This window comes from Pristiophorus japonicus, chromosome 11 (assembly GCF_044704955.1).
Source record: "Pristiophorus japonicus isolate sPriJap1 chromosome 11, sPriJap1.hap1, whole genome shotgun sequence".
In the NCBI taxonomy this organism is placed as follows: Eukaryota; Metazoa; Chordata; class Chondrichthyes; family Pristiophoridae; genus Pristiophorus; species Pristiophorus japonicus.
Genome location: NC_091987.1, coordinates 58,232,471 through 58,252,002, shown reverse-complemented (window position 1 = coordinate 58,252,002; position 19,532 = coordinate 58,232,471). Strand labels below are relative to the sequence as shown.

At 45.4% G+C, this 19,532-nt stretch overlaps 1 protein-coding gene across 2 annotated transcripts in view; it reads left to right on the top strand.

Moving 5' to 3' along the window:
- The window catches only part of LOC139276034 (X-linked retinitis pigmentosa GTPase regulator-like), a 215,056-nt gene that overhangs the window by 190,047 nt on the left and 5,477 nt on the right, over positions 1-19,532 (top strand). The window lies entirely within an intron of this gene.

The following is a 19,532-nucleotide window of genomic DNA, read 5'->3' as shown; positions in this document are numbered from 1 at the left end:
TGAGCAGGTAAAGCAGCAGGGAGGCTTTTCAACCAATCAGATTGAAGAATCCTCACGCAAACTGCTGAGCAGGAAATAAGAAGCAAGAAATAGAAATTACATTTAAGTCATTGTACGGAAGCAAAATATGGAATTAAGGGAAAGACATAAAAGAGCAAAACAGAAAAACTGTGTAATTTTTTTTAATCTGCAACATTAATTTTCTTCTGAGGGAATGAGACTCTACACTTGTAAAAAAAAAAATTAGGGACAGAGAGGTTGTTCAGCATTAAAAGCTCAGTATTTTTGATTGAACAAGCCCTAACTTTTTCATCTGTCTTTAGGTCAAGAATAGTAGGTAATTAGCCCAAATTCATGCCATTACAGTGATTTCTGTGCAAATTCCATCAACAAAGTTTGCAAAAGCACAGCCTGTGGAAGAGCAGGATATCACTGACAACAACATTCGGATTTCACATTTAACTGCGGATGTGCGGACGGCAGAAGTTGCTGTCAGTTTTGCACAGTTCTAACGGCAAGTGCTGACAGCCTCACCGTTATTAGTACTGGAAAATCCAGGCCAATATACAGTATTTATCTGCTTTTAAAATATTAAACAGGCATAATACAATTCTTTCATACCAAGAAATGTTCTAAATGGATGGCTAACTGGAGATGCAGGATCAGCTGGAATACTGGGCTGCCTTATTTTGATGTATAATCTCATTTCAATAAGTGACCAAACAAAATTTTAACTTAAATAAAAACTAGTGAATTTGTTGAAAGCAGTTTCTTTGGGGTGACAGTTTATGCCTTTTTAACCTAATTGTATTTCAAGTATTATTTTTAAATCTTTATTACATTTCTGGAAAATAAGTTCAAAATACAATCAACCTTGCATGAAAAGAAAATCATCTTGTAACGTTAAACAATTTTTACATACAGCATATTCATTCTGTGTAGTGTCTCTTCCTTTGGTCTTCCTCTGCCATGTACCATTGCTACTGGTGGACACCCTTCTTCAGGGGCTCTGGCAATCCCAATGTAATATCAGCTCCTAGAAATTGGTAATTCAGTACATTACTTCTTAGCACTTGGTGCTGGTATTCTAACTTGCTGCAGTATTGTGCTACCTATCAGACATGTCCCTCTTAAAATTGACTCCAGAGTTAAGTCCCAGTTTATCTCAGTTCATTCAGTGCTTCTGTTGTCCACTGTTCCTTTCATTACTTATTTTGTTTTCCACATGGGTTAGCCCATTGGGAGATTTTAGTCCTGATTGTGTTTTGTATATTTTTGCTTGGAAAAGGGCTACTTTTCGGTCACTCCTCAACCTAGCAATCCAGTTTTCTTCAGGACTCAGTGAAAAGCAGTGGGATCAGTGATTATGTTCTGTCTCTAGATGCCTTTAGAATGCTTTGTAGATATATGGTAAATTATTTATTAAACATATCAGTGAAATCCCACAGCAGAACAAGAGCCTTGTTCCATTCTTTATCCTTTAGACAGGCTGTACAATTTGATTATTTCTGTGAGACCTAATTGAACCATTGATTGCAGTTGAACACACGTCTCAATTCAAAGTTGCTTTTACTTATTTTTTGTTCAACCTGTTTAAATCGGACTTGCTTGCTCATGCCCAGTTTCATTCATGAATGTTGTTTAGGTAATATAGATTACATTGTGTTTCATCATAATGCATAAGTAGTTTTAAAAACTTGACTCCTGGCTTGTAAGTTTAGTAGTGAAGGAATTTTAGTTGGCTTCTTAGTGGCCCACCTAGCCCTACATACCTGAATCTTTGATTAATACTGTATTAAACCTATTCCATTTAAAACTAAAATGTTAGCTCTCATGATAACTTAATGAGTAAATGATTTATCCAATGGGGTATTGAGCCATACAGACCAGGAGGTCCTAGGATCGATGCTGAGTTCATTTATCTCAACCAGGGTGACAATGTAATTGCTACGAATGGGAAAAATAAGCCACGCTTCCCACTTCTGAATGCTTTCTAGTTATCCATGCTGGAATAGGTGCATGTTCAGATGTCAGAGAGAGACATCACCAGGCTCGGCTTTAATGTCTATGGTAAAATAGCCAACTGACACATGGAAAATGACTAATGGATGAGGTAGTGAAGAGCTGCCAATAACTGTAGAATCATACCCGAGCATAAATCAGCATCTTTAGAAAGGGAGCAAATTAGGCAAAAGGTCTTTTTGGGAAGAAACTTGCTGTAAATGTTTATTCATAACAATTATAGAAATTGCATACAGCTTTTTTGTATTTTTGTTCAGGAACATATTGGGAAAAATATGAACTGTATTTCAAGACTGATGTAGAATTTTAATGTTTCTTGGAAGCTAACGTGTTTTTCTAGATACAAGAAATGTTCATACACAAGAAATGCACTGCAGCACCTTGCTTTCATGAAGATTTCTATATTTTCCAAATAGAGCTCATAAAAATTATAAATATATATCTAGTTAATTTAAACATAGCTTTTGTAAAAAAAAAAGATTCCCATGATTATATTTTTGCATTTTTTTCTACAAGCTGAGCCTAGCCTCACCTAGGGCCCAAGTTTCCACATGATTTGCGCCTGATTTTTAGGAGCAACTGGTGGAGAACGGACTATCTTAGAAATCGCAATTCTCCACATTTTTTTTTCTGCAGTTCTAGTCAGGTAGAACAGTTCTACTTTGGAACAGAATTTTTTCTTCAATAGGGGGCGTGTCCGGCCACTGACGCCTGATTTCAAAGTTTCCACAGTGAAAACGTACTCCAAACTAACTTAGAATGGAGCAAGTGAAGATTTTTGTAGAACTGAAAAAACCTGTTCTACACATTAAAAAATCAGGCGCAGGTTACAAATTAGGCGTCCAGAACGAGGTGGGGGGGAGGGGGGGAAGGGAAGTCATTAAATTCGACAATAAATCCTTATTTATACTTCTACAAAGATTATACAAATAATTCCAACCTGAATAAACATTTATAAGCAAAGAAAAGATTAAATAACCATCTTCCTACCTGTGTGAAAGTGCTTCAGTCAGCTCAGCGATGTTCCCGCGAACGGGAGGGGGAGGGGAGGGAGGGAGGGGAAGGGGGAGGGAGGGGAGGGGCAGGCAGCAAGCAGCCTTCCACTTGAGGTGGAAGCCTTACAGTCAGCTCAGCGAATTTCCCGCGAACGGGAGGGAGGGGCAGGCAGGCAGGCAGCCAAAGATACAGGCTTCGAGCTGTGAGGGGGACTGAGGCCATTTGGACAGGGAGAGGCAGCCACATCGACAGTTTTATATTTACATTTGCAGAATGGGTGCTGCATTGTCAACACCACGTATTATGCAATGGTTCATCCTCAATTCATTGCATAGGAGAGAATTGATTAGAGCTCACCGCAACAGGAACGTCGTAGCCCGTAGGTTGATGGGCAGGAGACCTTACCCATGTCGACAATATCGAACCAGGCGCTCGTACCTGGACATGAGCGAGGCTGATTGTGTGAAAAGGCTGCGTTTTCGCAGAGAAGTTGTCACTGAGATCTGTGATATGGTGAGAGCAGATTTGCAGCCCAGAAGCAGAAGGACAACTGCCTTGTCTGTTGAAGTGAAGGTAACAGCTGCACTTTCTTTCTATGCCTCGGGATCGTTTCAGGCTACAACTGGAGATGTGTGTGCCATCTCTCAACGTGCAATACATGCCTGCGTTTACCAGGTCATGGCTGCACTTTATGCGCGAAGGAATGACTTCATCAATTTCCCAATGACCGCACAAGCGATCCATGAGAGGGCTGTGGGCTTCTTCAGGATTGCCGGCTTCCCAAAGGTCCAGGGCTGCATTGATTGTACCCACATAGCCTTGCGAGCACCCGTGGAGGATTCTGAGCAGTACCGAAATAGGAAAGGTTTCCACTCTATCAATGTGCAGCTCGTGTGTGACGACAAGCAGCGCATCATGTCAGTCGATGCGAGATACCCTGGCAGCACCCACGATGCGTTCATCCTACGCGACAGCGTTCTATCTGACATGTTTGAGCAGCAGCCAGAAGGGCAGAGCTGGCTACTGGGAGACAAGTTAATGTCACTCTAATAAAATATTTGTTGTATCAAACTATACTTTTTAATATGACTCTTGAAGATCACTTAAAAACTTTAAGATCACTTATAAACTTTAAAGTTACAAAAGTTACAAAACACTTTCTATGTGAAAAATTTTACACTCTAAGATCACTTAAACTTCAAGATCACTTTTTAGATGCAAAATTAAATAATTTACAGAATGTGCGAGCATTTACACTATAAGATCACTTAAAAACTTTAAGATCACTTATAAACTTGTAAAGTTACAAAACTTACAAAACAATTTCAATTTGAAAAATCGTACACTCTGAAGAACACTTTTAAACTTCAGGATCACTTTTTAGGTGCAAAATTAAATAAGATACAAAAAAATGTGAGAGCATTTACACTATAAGATCACTTAAAAACCATAAGATCCCTTATAAGTTGTAACGTAACAAAACTTACAAAACAATTTCAATTTGAAAAACGCTACTAAAGCTACATCAAGAACAAGAACAAAAGCAGCAAAGAAAGGCTGCAACCATGTCTCATCCACATCTCAGTGAACGTTCACTTCCTCATGGGGGTGTCATTTGATTGGCTGGGCTGTGTGCCCTTATTGCAGCAGCTATCTCAACCAGGCCCTCCCTGACGGCCTGTGTCGACACTTGCATGCCCTCCCTGATGGCCTGTGCCGTCGATTGCACTCTCTCGGACATTCCCTCCCTAAGTTCCCGTGTCATTACTGCTATTTCTCCCGTCAGGCCCGTCAACTCTTCACCTACTGCATTGACGCCACTGATGAGTGATCGGGTAAGCTCATTGGTCTCCAAGCTCATTGGTCTCCATACTCAATGCCACAACCTGAGTCACATCTGTTGCATGCTGCCTCTCAGGAGAACATGTCTCCAATCTCCTTCTCCTCTGCCTGGGTCTGCCTCATGGCACCACTACACTGGGAGGCACGGGCACGGACGGTGGGATGCTCGGTGTTGCAAGCGGCACCACTGCACAGGGAGGCGCAGGCTGCGACTGTGGGACGCTCTGTGTTCCAGACTGCTGAACTGGAGGGAGAGGCTCGGGCTGGAATGGGCTGGGATGTTGGACGAATGGGTGTAAACTGCTCGATGATATCAGCAGCAACACTGGGACCCGAAGCGTCTTACTACACGGGGTACATATATAAAATATACTATCATTACAAGTTGGGAAACTACCAAAGCATGTGAAATAATACGAACCTAAGGGTGTGCTGATATATTAAGACCAATATCCACCAGTGTGAGTCATCCGCTATGTTGTCAATTTCAATATCTATTCTTGAGTTGTCTTGCTCCAAAATATAAAATGCTTTAGGGAGGAGTTCAGTCGCATCACAAGCTCACTGAAGTCCTCAGACAACAGGGGAATGTCGTTCCCAATTGTGCCACATAATTGTGCAGCTCATACTAAAGTATCTCGTTTACTGTCAGTTTCACTTGAGCATAGGTTTTGATATTGAGTAAAACATGTTAGTTGATGGTAGTGGGTAGATATGCTGTGAAGCAGAAACTGGGGCTATTAATGGGACATTAGTTGCGGTAGGAGTCATCATCATAGGCGGTCCCTCGAAACGAGGATGACTTGCTTCCACAGCAAAAAGGGACAAGTTCTCAGGTGTTTCAATGAAGGACCTAATATTCCAGGTCCTGAACGACATCTTGAAGGGTGGAAGATGCCTCTGCGTGGATTTTCTTAACGTGTGGTGGCCGTTGCACATCAGCCACCACACGGGCTTGACAGAGATAGGTCTTGGTCCAGTGGCAAGGGTTAACCAAGACGACTGGAGACCAAGCTCTGCCTGCACGGATCTAGTGCGCACACATTTCACAGTGTGGGCTGGCCCGTGCTGTCCCTGGGCCCCTGGCCCTGATCTCACGCCTCCCCTGGACCCCGATCACGTCCCTCTACAGTCTCTCACCGCTCCTTTGCTCCGACCTCGCCGCTCCAGCTGTACCTTTCCATGCTCCAGTCACCGACCTGGACCTTTGATGATGTCACTCTTCACATCCGTCGCCCTCCTGCACCAGCTCGTGCTGCTCCCTGGATCTAGTGGTTCTAGTGGGCCTAGTACGTGCGCACACCGCAGCGCGGGCTGGCCCGTGCTGCCCCTAGTTCCAAACTCACGCCTCTCCTGTGCCCCCGACCTTGCCACCATCACCACAGACACTAACCCTCGATATTTGAGCAGCCTCACACCCTGCCTTCGCCAGCTGTCAGCCCAGCTCCCACTGACCAATACACAATTGTAAGGCAACCTGAGAATGATCTGCATACAGTCTCTTCCGGTGTTTCTGTCTTGACATAATTAGCCAAACCAATAAATACTTCGCTGTTTCTGTGTTCTCTCTTATCACTGATGATGTACTTTGGTGTCATTGGATTGTGCTTTGGAGGCAGTTCAGAGAAGGTTCACTCGGCTGACTCCGGGGACGAGGGGGTTGACTCACGAGGAAAGGTCGAGCAGGTTGGGCCTCCACCCATTGGAATTAAGAAGAATGAGAGGTGATCCCATCGAAACGTACAAGACCAAGAGGGGGCTTGACAAGGTGGATGCAAAGAGGACACCTCCACTGATGGGAAAACCAGAACCAGAGGGCATGATCCCACAGGAGACACCACCAAAACCACGTCATACTGGATTTGTACTGGCTTTTGCTCTGTTTCCTACAAAACGCAATGATTACAGTCACAGTTAAATTCAGTCTCGCGACACTACAGTTTAACATCTAATCAACAAGTCATGGACTTACTCATATCCATCTTGTGGATAATTCTTGCTAAATTTATTTCTCCCTAGCCTTCAATTGTCCCAATCCAAATTCCATGTAACTTTCCACTTCAACTTCAATTTCAATCCCGCTAATGGGTACCAGTGTGTTTAACTCTATCCTGATTGTTTCATTAATTAGATGGAGTATGTGTCAATGTTTTATAAGTTGTCTCACTCTCCTGAGCCACATTAATCATTTCATATCTTGCTGTTGTCAAGTAACTGAGCATTTCTGAGACCCGTTCTTCAGTGTGAATTCACCATACATCACGTCTGCACACTCATACCGGTATCTTAATATCATCTAATCCCAACTGTTCTTGGGCTTTCAGGTGATCTTATCAAAAGATTGTAGTCATCTGGAGATCTTTGCTCATCTCCTTCTACATGGTCCCGATGTCTCGAGTTATGGCCACACTATCAAATTCAATTTTCTTAAAAGTTAATTATAGGCAGGGACATAAATGTCTTCAAGAGAAAGCTATCAATTTACTATTCATAACTACATTTTCACTAAATTGTACATTAATACCAGATTGCACCCAGGTGATTTATGCCAATTCACCTGAAAAACATTTTTTTTGAAAATTTCCCATTTGATGTGTAATTAAACATTTCTTGTTTCTATCTGCATTGTAAGTGTGGCATCCCATTAATTATTATTCATTCCTCATTTATGAGTCCTGGAGGAGCTTTACTGTCCAATGCAGTGTTAAAGATAGAAAAAATAGATCAAACGTTCCCACTTATTAACATATTTATTAACACATTTTTAAAATTCTTTATAACCCTGATATTGTGCCTGAGTCTATTTTATCATTTCAAACTTACCCCAAATCCAATCAGCAGTATTGTTGCACTGACATGTTTTGTCAATGTTCAATTTTATTTCTCCAGAAACCACCTAGACTGTTTTCCACTAGTTTCTTTTAATGAAAATTTGACTATGCCCTTAAACTTCAGGTTCCCTTCTCGAGTGCTTGAAACAGCAACTCATATCAATTTTATTTTTTTATCAATTTATTTATTTAAATTTCAATTTCAGAAACAGGCTTGGTGCTTTTACATGGTGTTTTAACATTAGAGACAGGAGTGCTCACAATTAGTTTACAAGATAACTTCCATATCTTATCTCGATTCTCCACCTCGAGGACTCAGTCTCTGAAAAATAACTCATAACCCTGAAAGGGTTAAGTATGAGTCCGAGCAAAGCCTGTAGTCAAAATCGTCACCATGCTGTGATTTTGATATCTGTCAATGTCTGCAGATAAGTTCTTAAATTCTTGAAACTGGGGAATCTCTCGCTACGCCATCATTCTTAACTTTAAATAAAAATTCTGATCAGGGAAGACAGTATTTTTAGATTACAAAAACCCAGTAAATTATGTCATATTTCTCTTTGTTCTTCAGATGACTAAAAATACTGAATATAACTGGAGAAAAATTAGTTTTCACATTTAAACAAATCAAATCAAACTGCTTTGGAAATTTCACTGTAGCAACCGCAACTCCAAGGTTAAATCTTAGACTGAAATGTAATCTTTTGTTAAACAAACTTTTTTTTTTGTTTTTCTCAGTTTTTCCACACCAGCTTAACTTAAACTGTAGTTCAATTTTTTTTGCCAATTCTGGGTGCACAATCTTAATGAATTGAAATAAATAAACCCAACATATTCATGCATTCTTAAAACTTCCAGATCCAAGACAAGACTACGAAGGGCTTTTAGCTCTATGCACAGAAAAGTGGATGGAGCTAAAACAAACATAACAGACACTTTCTTTTAAAGACAGACTTTCAGACAAAAGGAATACTGTAACTTCTTATAATCAGGTAAACTTTCACACTTTAACACACATTTTCACACAAACTGAAATTCTAGCATTTTTTTACGGTTCCTTTCACTCAGTATAATTTGTATTTTCTTTTTCTCAGCACAGAAACTAAACCTTCCGTGTCAGTTTCAACTCTAAGTTTCTTTTTTTTCTCTTCACTTTTTAAACTGTCATCTCAGCAACTTATTCCCTAATTCCCAGTTTTTTTCCGACCTTTGCTGAGTTCTCAGATGGGTTAGCATGCAGCTTAGATCAATTTCCCTCGTTATCTCCAACTCCCTCTCCTGCTCGTTTAGACTGCGTGACTTTTTCTCGATAATAAGCACCCGTCATTTTGTTTTAGGTTTCACTTATTTAACATGCTCCCTCTCTGCGTCCCCTATCCAGTCTTGGCGACGATCACGTGCAGTCAACCAAGTCTTCCCGGTTTTCACAAACCAAGGTCCATATGACTCCTGCTCTGTGATCCCACTTCTGACACCACTAAGACTTGATCACAGGTCACACACAGATTTTCCAAAAGGGTCTTAGGAATCATTGACCATTACCCCAAAATGGTGTTAGAACTCATAGGCCATTTTATTAAGGAGCTGTAGTTCAAATATAGTCAAATACAACACATAATCAGGATAGCATAGTAGACATTCGACCATGACAAGCAGCTGGTATCGGTCCCGATCGGTCAGACTACTGTCGTGCGCGAACAGCTCTTTTCTGCACTGTCTGTGCTGAAAATCCCTTTAGATATCTCTCTCGTTCTCTTTTTGGGGTGGGCCTGTGATAGAAGATCGGCAGTACTATCTAACATGTAAGAGCTCTTCCCAAACCAATGTGCCCAATGGTATATTGAGTTCTTTGTCTCAACTCTCAGATGAAAACCCTCTCCCGTCCCATGAGATCATACCTTTGCTTATCTCTTGTTTGGATCTCTGGTTACTTTCTCTTGGACGGGTTTGTTTATCTCAAGGCTCCTTGCTCGATGCCTTATCAAGACCTGTTTCTGCATTATGCCCTTGTAACTCAGCTCTCTGAGGAACTCCTTATCTGACATGACTGGAATCCTTCTGTGTCATCAACCTAGGCAAACTGCTGAGCCAGGGAACCCGCATTTTATTATAAGACTATTATTTCTTTACAATTCTCAATTTCTTTCAATCCACAATTTCTTACAGGGGGGGAAACTTGGACACATGAAAATAACTTGAAGGGACTTGCAATTCATGCTGTATTGCAGAACTAAAAGAAAACTGGAGCTTGGCCCGCTAATGTCAGTTCCATGAATATTATAGTTAGAAACTTAGGGGTCAAGTTTCGGCCTGAGTTGCTCCATTTTTTTAGAGTAACTGGTTTAGAATGGAGTATCTTAGAAATTGCAATTCTCGGCATTTAGTTTGCTCCAGTTCTACTCAGTTAGAACAGTTTTGTAGTGTCCCTGCACCTTACTACAAACTCACACGAGGCATAGATATATCAGACACGGTCACTCTGTGATCTTCACCTTTATTGCCAGGACCAAGGAGTGCTGATCCTGGGTGGGACCTCCTCTTTTATACCTGGAAACCCAGGTGAGGAGTGTCTCCTGCAAGTTTACCCCCTGTGGCCAGGGTGTGCATTTCTAGGGTACATGTACAGTGTACATGAGTTACAGTTACATGACTATGTCATTGCAAGATGGTTAAATACATGACATCACCTCCCCCCTTAAGTCTTTTTGTTTCAGAGGTTAAGTCTGTCAGGTGGTCGACGCTCTCTTGTGGAGCGCCGCAGTTGTGGCTCTGGTGGCTGAGCCTCGGCACGCGTCTCTGTCACTTGAGGTGATTCCAGCCTGTCCGGGCTGGCCGCAGGGACTGTACATGCTGAGGGCTGTCTTTGTTGCTCGTCCGCTGGCACTGGTGTGGGTGCTATCTCATCATGCACTTCTTCCGGTTCCTCCGTGTCTATGCTGAACCTTGCCTTTACTTGGTCCAAGTGTTTGCGGCATATCTGCCCATTCTTTAGTCAGATCACCATGACTCTTTCCTCCTTTGCCAATTACGGTGCCGTCAAGCCACTTGGGTCCCAAAGCATGGTTAAGAGCAAATACTGGGTCATCTATATCTATACACCTCCCCCTTGAGTTTCGATCATGGAGCTCGGTTTGGGACTGGCGCTTGCCCTCAACAATGTCTGTCAGGGCTGGGTGAATGAGGGACAGCCGCGTCTTGAGCGTGCATTTCATGAGGAGTTCCGCTGGCGGGACTCCCGTGAGCGAGTGCGGGCGGGACCTGTAGGCCAGCAGGAGGCACGATAGGCAGTACTGAAGGGAGGGTCCTTGGATGCGTAGCATGCCCTGTTTTATGACTTGGACCGCCCGTTCCGCCTGGCCATTGGAAGCCGGCTTGAACTGCGCTGTCCGGATGTGCTTGATACCATTGCCCGACATAAACTCCTGGAATTCGTGGCTGGTGAAACACGGGCCATTGTCGCTGACCTGGCAAGCCATGGATCGCGAAAACCATACGCAGACTCTCCACGGTGATGGATGTCGTGTACAAGTTCAGTATGATGCACTCGATCCACTTCGAGTATGCATCGACAACGATCAAGAACATTTTCCCCATGAACGGGCCCGCATAGTCTACGTGAATACGTGACCATGGTCTGGTGGGCCAGGGCCACGGGCTGAGTGGGGCCTCCCTGGGGGCATTGCCCAGCTGGGCACACGTCGTGCACCTGCAAACCCAGTGTTCCAGGTCTGAGTCAATCCCCGTCCACTATACATGTGACCGGGCAATGGCCTTCATTAACACGATGCCAGGGTGCTCGCTGTGGAGTTCCCTGATGAACGCTTCCATTCCTTTCTGGGGCATGACTACCCGGCTGCCCCATAGCAGGCAGTCGGCTTGGATGGAGAGCTCATCCATCCATCTCTGAAACGGTCTGACTTCCTCGGGGCACGCCCTGTGTGCGGGCGCCCAATCCCCAGTCAGGACACATTTCTTTATCATGGATAGGAGGGGATCCCTGTTGGTCCAGAGTTTGATCTGGCGGGCTGTGATGGGGGAGCCCGCAATGTCAAAAGCCTCAATGGCCATGACCAGCTTAGCGCTCTGCTCTGACGCCCCTTCGGTGGTGGCCAGTGGAAGCTTGCTGAGCGCGTCAGCGCAATATTTGGTGCCTGGCCGGTGCCATATGGTGTAGTCATACGCAGCCAGCGTGAGAGCCCATCGCTGTATGCGAGCTGACGCATTCGCGTTGACAGCCTTGCTGTCGGACAACAAGGATGTTAATGGCTTGTGGTCCGTCTCTAGCTCGAACTGTCTACCAAAAAGGTACTGGTGCATCTTTTTCACATCGTAAACACACGCGAGTGCTTCCTTCTCGACCATGCCGTATCCACGCTCTGCCTGGGAGAGTGACCTGGAGACGTAAGCCACCGGTTGGAGTCGGCCGTCATCGTTACCCTGCTGCAACACACACCCAACTCCGTAGGATGACGCATCGCACGTTAAAACCAGTTTTTTACAGGGGTCATATAAAGTCAACAGTTTGTTGGAACACAGCAGGTTCCTCACCTTATTGAAAGCCCGTTCTTGACAGTCCCCCCAAAACCATTCACAACCTTTATGCAGGAACATGTGTAACGGTTACAACAATGTGCTTAAGTTTGGCAGAAAGTTCCCAAAATAGTTCAAAGGTCCCAGGAATGATCGCAACTCTGACGTGTTGCTGGGCCTGGGCGCCCGGCGGATCGCCTCTGTTTTTGATTCAGTGGGCCGGATCCTGTCTGCGGCAACCCTCCTGCCCAAAAACTCGACCTCTGGGGCCAAAAACACACACTTGACCTTTTTCAGCCGCAAGCCTATCCAATCCAATCAGTGTAGCACCTCCTCCAGGTTGTGGAGGTGTTCATCGATCCGTTATAAGAATGTCGTCTTGGAATACAATCGTTCCAGGAATGGATTTCAGCAAGCTTTCCATGTTTCTTTGAAAGGTGACTGCTGCCAAACGAATGCCAAACGGACACCTGTTGTTGACAAATAATCCTTTGTGCATCGTGATGGTGGTCAGAAGCTTGGATTCTTCAGCCAGTTCCTGAGTCATGTAGGCCGAAGTGAGGTCCAACTTCATGAACAGCTTGCCACCTGCCAGCGTGGCAAAAAGGTCCTCTGCTCTCTGAAGCGGGTATTGGTCTTGCAGCGATACTCGGTTGGTGGTGGCTTTGTAGTCGCCACAAATCCTAACCGTGCCATCTGCTTTGAGGACGGGAACGATGAGACTTGCCCAGTCGCTGAATTCAACGGCCGAAATTATGCCCTCTCTGAGCAGCCTGTCCAGTTCACATTCAATTTTTTCACGCATCACATACGGCACCGTTCTGGCTTTGTGGTGCACTGATTTGGCGTCCGGAGTGATGCGTATCACTACTTTAGTGCCCTTGAACGTTCCGACACCGGGTTGAAACAGTGACCCGAATTTTTGCAGGACCTGTGAGCATGAACTTCGCTCCACAGATGAAATGGCGTGCACATCCCCCCATTTCCAATTCATCTCAGCTAGTCAACTCCTCCCCAAAAGCGCGGGGCCATTTCCCGGAACGATCCAGAGTGGCAGCCGGTTCTGTGATCCATTATGTGTTACCACCAAGTTTGCACTACCCAAAACTGGGATGATCTCTTTGGTGTACGTCCTTAGCTGCATCTCAATGTGTTCCAGTTTGGGCCTGCTAGTTCTGTGTGACCATAGTCTCTCAAATTGTTGGGCACTCATGAGTGACTGGCCAGCTCCATGTGCACCGGTGATGCCATTCAGTAAAACTTTCATCATCATGGGTGGCATTTTATTGTATGAGCTGTGGACGTCAGCCACATGAACCCGCTGAACTATGGCTTTACCCCAGGCCTCATCCAGCATTGCAGACCTCTTGTCTGGTTCCTCTGTCTCGCAGATTAGCCTCGCTACTGCCTTTTTGCACATCCTGGACAAGTGTCCACTGACATTACAAATCCTACAGGTATATTGCTGGAACCTGCAGCTTTTCACAGTGTGTCTACCCCCACACCTCCAGCATGAGCTGAGATTGAGATTGCTGTTAACAAAAGGACTATTACCAGGCATTCCTCTCTGATTGCCCATTTGCCTGTTTCTAAGCACTCTGATAGTGGGTGTTAATGGTCCCATCGCAGGACGCATTGTTCCTCGAGATGGCGTGAATTGCCGATCCCCTTTCCATTGTCCTTGTTGCGGGCCCACCCTAGAGCCTGTTACTGCCTGGGCGGTTTCAAAATGCCCTTGCCTGCCTGCGGGATTCTGAGCCGCGTTCACCACGTTAACTCCTTGGTCCGTCGCCACGTTGGGACCAGGCCTGCATGCCTAAATTAGCTTGGTCTCCTCTTCCCCTGCCATAAAGGTCTGAGCTATCAACGCCACCCCTTCTAAAGTCAATCCTTAGTCTTTATGAGCTTCCTGAAAATGCCGGCATGATTAATGCCCTCGATGAAAAAGTCCCTTTACATCTCCCCCCTACAGGCATCGGAGAACTTACAGAGACTGGCCAAGTGCCGCAGTTCCGCCACGAAGTCCGAGATGTTTTGTCCCTCCCGACGCTGGTGAGGGTAGAACCGGTGCCAAGCTATGTGTATGTTACTCGCCGGCTTGAGATGCTCACTGATCAGCTGGCTGAGCTCTTCAAAGGACTTGTCCGCCGGCTTTTGGGGTGCGAGCAGGTCTTTCATCAGTACATACGTCTGTGGTCCGCAGCTGGTCAGTAGATGCGCCCTCCGCTTGTCAGCCGCTGTCTCTTCCAGCCTGTCCTTTGTGACAAAGCTCTGCTGGAGTATTTCCACGAAGTCGTCCCAGTCCTCACCCACACAGTAACGTTCCTCTGTGCCACCGGTGGCCATCCTCGTGGTTCGGTGATTCCCGTTTCTCGTCGCCAAATGTAGTGTCCCTGCACCTTAGTACAAACTCACACGAGGCATAGATATATCAGACACGGTCACTCTGTGACCTTCACCTTTATTGCCAGGACCAAGGAGTGCTGATCCTGGGTGGGACCTCCCCTTTTATACCTGGAAACCCAGGTGAGGAGTGCCTCCTGCAAGTTCACCCCCTGTGGTCATGGTGTGCATTTCTAGGGTACAGGTACAGTGTACATGAGTTACAGTTACATGACTATGTCATTGCAAGATGGTTAAATACATGACAAGTTTCATTTTGGAACAGATTTTTTTTTCAAAAGGCGGCATGTCCGGCCACTTACGCCTGTTTTGCAAGTTTAGGCCGTAAAAACTTACTCCAAACTAACTTAGAATGGAGTAAGTGTAGATTTTTGTATGCTCAGAAAAACCTTGCCTACACTTTAGAAATCAGGCGTAGGTTACAAATCAGGCGTAGGGAAGGGAAGTAATTAAATTCTACAAGCATTGAACAGTCTTACATACAAATAAAGAACCATCCTGAATAAAAAATGATAAACAAAGCAAATACAAAATATTGAATATTCCTACCTGTGTGAAGCAGCAGGAGCCTTTGAGCTGCGGTGCTTCAGGCAGGCCTTCCATGTAGGAGACAGGGGCGGCGTCAGTGGCTCGACGGCAGCCGCAGAAACAGTAAGCAGCCTTCGAGCTACGAGGGAAGCTGAGGCCATTTGGCCACGGGATAGGGGCAGCGGCAGTGGCTGACGGCAGCCGAAGACACAGCAAGCAGCCTTCGAGCGGCGAGGGAAGCTGAGGCCATTCGGCCAGGGGACAGTGTAGGCGTGCAAAGCACCGGGAGGGAGAGGCAGCCAGCTAGCCAGTTTGAAACTTAAATTTGTAATTGCAGAATGGGTGCTGCATTGTCAACACCACGTATTATGCAATGGTTCGCCAGCAATTCACTGTATAAGAGAGAATTGATTAGAGCTCACCGCACCAGGAACGTCACAGCCCGTTGGCAGATGGGCAGGAGACCTTACCCACGTCGGCAATATCGAGCCAGGCGCTCGTACCTGGACATGAGCGAGGCTGATTGTGTCAAAAGGCTGCGTTTCCGCAGAGAAGTTGTCGTTGAGATCTGTGATATGCTGAGAGCAGATTTGCAGCCCAGAAGCAGAACGCCAACTGCCTTGTCTGTTGAAATGAAGGTAACAGCTGCACATGCCTTCTATGCCTCGGGATCGTTTCAGGCTACAACTGGAGATGTGTACGCCATCTCTCAACGTGCAATACATGCCTGCGTTTACCAGATCACGGCTGCACTGTATGCGCGAAGGAATGACTTCATCAAGTTCCTAATGACCGCACAAGCGATCCGTGACAGGGCTGTGGGCTTCTTCAGGATTGCTGGCTTCCCAAAGGTACAGGGCTGCATTGATTGTACCCACATCTCCTTGCAAGCACCTGTGGAGGATTCCGAGCAGTTCATCAATGTGCAGCTCGTGTGTGACGACAAGCAACGCATCATGTCAGTCGATGCGAGATACCCTGGCAGCACCCATGATGCGTTCATCCTATGCGACAGCGTTATATCTGACATGTTTGAGCAGCAGCCAGAAGAGCAGAGCTGGCTACTGGGGGACAAAGGGTACGGCCTGGCCACCTGGTTCATGACGCCCCTACGCGTGACACGGACGGAAGCTGACCGTGAATACAACATGGCGCACATTGCGATGTGCAGCATCGAGAGGATCATTGGCACATTGAAACAGTGTTTCCGATGCCTGGACCATTCCAGAAGCCACTTGCAATACTCTCAGATTGTCGGTCACTTCACTGTTGTGTGCTGCATGCTCCATAACTTCGCCATCATGAGGCAGCAGGAGCTGGTAATGGAACCAGATGACCCACATGAGGGGCCAGTGCCTGATGATAGTAATTTGGAAGAGCAGGATGAGGATGATGACGACGATCAGGAAAGCATGCAAGTGCCTGATGCCGGAGCTCGAGGTTGGAGGAGGGCCATCCACCGTGTTCCTTTAATAATTGCTCGAGCCCTGCGCCAGCAGCTCATCTGTGAATGCTTCAATTACTGATGCCTGAGGGCTCTGCGACCACTGTTGCGCATGGACATGTTTATTCTTTGTTGTTCCTATGTTGTGTTGTGATAATGGAACATGATTCAGTTTTAATGAAAAAATATTTTATTGAAAAGTTAACGTCACTGTAATAAAATATTTGTTGTATCAAACTTTACTTTTTAATATGAATCTTGAAGATCACTTAAAAACTTTAAGATCACTTATAAACTTGTAAAGTTGCAAAACTTAAAACAATTTCAAATTGAAAAATCTTACACTCTCTTAAGATCACTTAAACTTCAGGATCACTTTTTCGGTGCAAAATTAAATAAGATACAAAATGAGAGAGCATTTACACTATAAAATCACTTAAACACCCTAAGATCACTTATAAGTTGTAAAGTTACAAAACTTACAAAACAATTTCAATTTGAAAACGCTACTACAGCTACATCAAGAACAAGAACAAAAGCAGCAAAGAAAGGCTGGAACCATGTCTCATTCATATCTCAGTGAATGTTCACTTCTTCATGGGTGTGTCATTTGATTGGCTGGGCTGTGTGCTCTTATTGCAGCAGTTATCTCTATGACGGCCTGTGCCTTCGCTTGCGTGCCTTCGCTTGCATGCCCTCCCTGACGGCCTGTGCCGTCGATTGCACTCCCTCGGACATTCCCTCCCTAAATTCCCATGTCATTACTGCTATTTCTCCTGTCAGGACCATCACCTCTTCACCCACTGCACTGACGCTACCGATGAGTGATCGGGTAAGCTCATTGGTCTCCACACCCAATGCCACAACCTGAGCCGCATCTGTTGCACGCCGCATCTCAGGAGAGCGTGTCTCCAATCTCCTTCTCCTCTGCCTGGGTCTGCCTCACAGCACCACTACACCAGGAGGCTTGGGCAGGGACGGTGGGACGCTCGGTGTTCCAAACGGCACCACTACACCGGGAGGCGCGGGCTGGGACGGTGGAACGCTCGGTGTTCCAGATGGCAGTACTAGAGAGAGAGGCGCAGGCGGGACGGTGGGGTGCTCGGTGTTCCAGACGACAGCACTCGAGTGCGAGCCATGGACTGGGATGGTGGGTGAATGGGTGTAAACTGCTCCATGATATCACCAGCACCACTGGGACCCGCAACGTTGGAATCAAAACCATGGAAGGTGGAACCAGAACCTGTGCGAGTGGGAGGCACAGGCTCGGATGGTGGGGCACTGGCTGTAAACTGCTGCATTACACCAGCAGCACCACTGGGACCCGCAACATCGGAATCAAAACCATGGAAGGTGGAACCAGAACCTATGTAAGGGGTTGAAACTCTGATGCCCCTTAATGTGGGCTCATAAACATTAATCATCATCATCATGTTCTGCAAAATATATCAGAACAGTCAAATGTTTACCAGCAAGGGAGGGGGCAGGATGGGTGGCATGAGTACTCTCACACATAGCAGGTTGATTTGAAGGGCCACGATGCATTTTCAGGACTTACCCTCCTCCTCGCGTGCGGGCCCAGCTTGTGCTGTACTGATTGCTTTTCTCCGTGTACGACTCATCATAGCAGCTACCCTTTGTTCCAAGGGTGTCAGTGGCTGCAGATTAGGCGTGCCTCCTCCTGTTCGAGTTGCTTCCCTTTTGTTGTGGGCCAATTTCTTCTGCAAAGAGTAAAATATAACCTTTTACAGAGTGCGTCTTTCTGCAGGGTGGGACATACAGATAGTCACGTTACAATTACGATTACATTAAAAAATGAAAATATTACTTACAATAACTACTTGACCACGGTCGTGCCATTTCTTTTTACAGATCTCATGGTATGCACCACTGCACAGTAATCTTCTGCAACTTGGTTCCAGTGTTTCTTCATTTCTTTAGGTGGCACTTTTATGCGACCTCTGTTGCTGGTGTCCAACTCCTGCCATCTCTGCTCAATGACGTTTACTAATATCTCCACTTCCTCATGCAAGAAATTCTTTGTTCTTGGTGGACGTTGTTCCATTGCTGTATTGAATTGACATTCTTATTTTTCAAAACACACAGTCCTTAATTTGCATGCACCTATGCAGCCCTTGTTCTGGAAGTTTAGCAGCAAAAAACAGCACTCACTGATTTCAGCAGGTGATTTCTTCAACAGTGCTGCTAAAAGCACTCCTTCAGGCACAAAAAAATCACCAAGTTTCAATCCCAAGCCTTTCCAGAGGTCCACGAAACAAATCAGCAAATTCCTTTAAGAGTGCCAATGTTTATGGCCTACTGCACGTGCGCTCCAACGCACATGCGCAGGACTGCCGGCACGACGTCCTCCCATTTAACTTAGCCTCGCCCCCCCTGCACTTGCAGAATCGGTGCGACTCTGTGGCTCCGCCCCCCGCTGATGTCTGCTCGCGCTGAGCTCCAAGGGACCTGCAGGGAGCCCAAGAATTGCAGGGTACATTTTTGTCGTGCTTTTAGGCGCGAAAAGTGGGCGTCGATGTCAGGGCTGCGCCGTTTTAGGCGCGGCCCGAAACTTGACCCTAAAATGAGTGAAAATAGCCAGTATCCATTTGTGTTTATATTCAAATTTAAAAAGTGCCATTGACTGATGCAAAAATAAGCATTGGACCATTCTTTAGCGAATGCAATCACCACAAAACAATTTGAAATTCTAATTACAAGAAAAAAATGACAAAGAATGCAGACAAAATGTCTTTTTACGAATCACAAACTCAAAACTCCAATTTATAGTTCATCCATTTACCATAATCAAATTTACATTCGGAGACAAATGTAAACAAAAATGATGCAAATAGGCTACAGAAAAATTAGTTGACATAGATAACTTGAATGTCTTAAAATGGAGAAAGAATGCACAGGTGACTTTAAGATTTAGC